Source organism: Tupaia chinensis, unplaced genomic scaffold (assembly GCF_000334495.1).
Source record: "Tupaia chinensis unplaced genomic scaffold, TupChi_1.0 Scaffold000115_1, whole genome shotgun sequence".
NCBI lineage: Eukaryota > Metazoa > Chordata > Mammalia > Scandentia > Tupaiidae > Tupaia > Tupaia belangeri.
In genome coordinates, this window is record NW_006159579.1 from 590,296 (window position 1) to 593,188 (window position 2,893).

The following is a 2,893-nucleotide window of genomic DNA, read 5'->3' on the forward strand; positions in this document are numbered from 1 at the left end:
GAATGAATGAGTAAATAAAATTTTGAAAAAATAATAAATAAAAATACTGTATAAAATTACCTTCAGACTACATGTATAAGGTGCATATGAAACACAGAATGAATTGTGCATTTAAACTTGGGTCCTATCCCCAAAGTATCTCCTTATATGTATCTCATATGTATATCCAAAATCCAAAACACTCTAGGGACCAGCAGTTGGCATAATAGCTATGTCGCTGGACTCGCATGTAGTTGACCACAAGTTCGAGTCCTGGACCCAGTGGCTTAAACTCACACCAGGCACATATGTGTGCATGCCCAAGATCCTGAGAGGAGAAAGGAGGAGAAGGGATTGTGGTGTGGTCATCCTCCGGGGGTGGGGGGGATGATTTCTCACTTTCTGTCTGTCTCTCCGTCTTTCTGGCAAGCGCACACTCCCTATAGCAAAAAGAAAATCTCTCCAAAACACTCTGGTCCTAAGAATTTCAGACAATGGATAACCAACCTGCAATTCATTTATTCCTCAGAAAAGCTCATGAAGTAGGTACTCTTAATTAATAATATCTTTATTTTGGGGCCAGCAGGTGATGTGGTGGTTGGGGTACTGGGCTCCCAAGTGGTTGACACTGGTTCAAGTCCTGGACCTGGAGGCTTGCTTTCTCACTCTCTCTTACTCTCTCTCTCTCTCTCTCTGGTCGTGCCCTACAGCAAATTTTAAAATAATAATAATAATAAATTAAATTAAATTAATAATTGCTGCAAAATAAGATCTATTTTACAGGTAAAAAAACTGAGGCAACTTGCCCAAGATCACACAAAGGAGTACCTGAGATAAGATGCAAATCCAGGCAATCTATTTTATTTTTTAAATAATCGTTTTATTTAACTTTATTCATTATTATTCTTTTATAATTTGACCAGAGAGAGATGGGGTGGGGGGAAGAAGCCACCAGATTTGAGACCTGAACCACAGTTGGCCATGTGGGAGTCCAGCACCCTTAACCACCACACCACCTGCTGGACCCAAGGCAATCTATTTTCAAAACAAAGGAGTAGAGAGGGAAAGCCCTGAAAAAATAACCTTGTGCCAGGAACAACTGAAAGGGCTTTAAATGTATTAACTCATCTCATCTTCACAGCAATCCTCTGCAACATAGGAAACGGACGCCATTACTATCACCCTTCAGAGATGAAGAAATAGACTACGAGAGGCTGGGGAATTTACCTACATTCCTACAGCCAGCAAGTAGCAGAGCCCGAATCTAATGAAGGTCTGCATGACTGCAAAGCTTGTGTGCCTGGCACCTTGTGACGCTGCCTTCTAACACTGCAAAAACCACTGTCTAAGGACATCTTCCTTTAGAGTTCCCTCAAAAGCAAAAGCACTTAATGTGGGTGCCAGATGCCTGATCATAGACTGCTTCCATCCTCTAAGAGTCTCACATTACTGCCTTCAGACTTCCAACCAGACCCTCTCCCACTTGGATGTAAAAAATGGCACAATGGTGAGACCTGCAGATGGCGCAACGGTTACATTGCTGGACTCCCACTTAGTGGACTGTGGTTTGAGTCCCAGATCCAGCAACTTATGGCGAAGGCCATCCCTGGTGTGGGGTGGGGAGGGTTCTCACTTTCTTTCTGTCTTTATGCCATCTGCTGGTCCCACAGTACAGACTTTCAATGGTCCCTGTATCTCCAGCCTGTATCCCTCACTCCAGCCATACCAGGCATCTTTGTATCTTCACTAGCTTCTAGGTGTTTTACACATATCATCTCTGGCTACACTTGGTATATCTTCTTTCTAGTGACCTGGCCAACTCCTAGGCTACCTTCAAGTCTCTGCTGCTTCTTGCAAGCCTGGTCTGGCAACCACCTCCAAAGTCTAACTTGGACTCCTCCTCTGGGTTCCCAAAGCTCTCTTCTAACTGCATCATGAGACCCATCATGATTTGCTTATTTACATTTCTGCCATCCTTTGGAAGGATCATGAAAGGGAACAAACGTCATTCATTTTTACACTCTCGGAAGCTCCTGTTGTAGCAACTGGCTCATGCAGGTGCTTACATATGTCATCAGCAGATGTATCTTACCTTTCCAACCTGATCACCTGCAGTACCTGAAGCTAGCACTTTAGGCAGGAGCAATGCCAACCTACTGTCAAGCATCAGAGAACGGCAGACTCAAGGTAAGTTTAAAATCTCACATTTCTGCTACTTAATTGCTCTAACCTTTAGCAAATCAAACTGCTGTCTCTGAGCTGCCAATTCCACATCTATAAAATAAAAAGTAGTACCTACCTCCTGTGTCTTGAGAATTAAATATCAAAACCCTTACTTGGCTTGCAGGAAGCCATCCATAACTGCACATTCACAGCACACAGCCCCTCTCGTGGGAGATACTAGAGCACCGTTAGGAGTACGGATCTCAGAGTCAGAAGCTGACCCCATTACTACCCAGCCAGGTAACCCGGGCGCACTGTCTCCGCGTGTCTGCTGTGGGGATTGAATGCGGTCATACACGTCAAATGCTTTGCCTAGAACAGCGCAGGGACCTGTGGGACTCCGACAATTGGGGAGCGAGCAACGCGGATGGAACCACCTACCACATCCCAGACGGTTCACTAGGTGGTTACAACGTGTGTGCAAAGCGCTTTCCACAGATCACTGCATCTAATCCTCACAACAACCCTGTGAGGCAAGTTCTACTCTCGCCCACACTGCACGGGTGACAAAGCTAGGCTGGGAGGAAATAGGGTGCCGTGGTGACCTGCCCAAGGTCACACGACTGTAGGCAACGGGGTTAGGGTACGAGCCCCGTGTCATCCCCGTTATCGCGGGGCACTTCCTGGGCTCCGCGGCCCCTGCTGGCCCGGCGCCGGCCCACCGCAGCTGCCCAGGCCTCCTGGGCCAGGC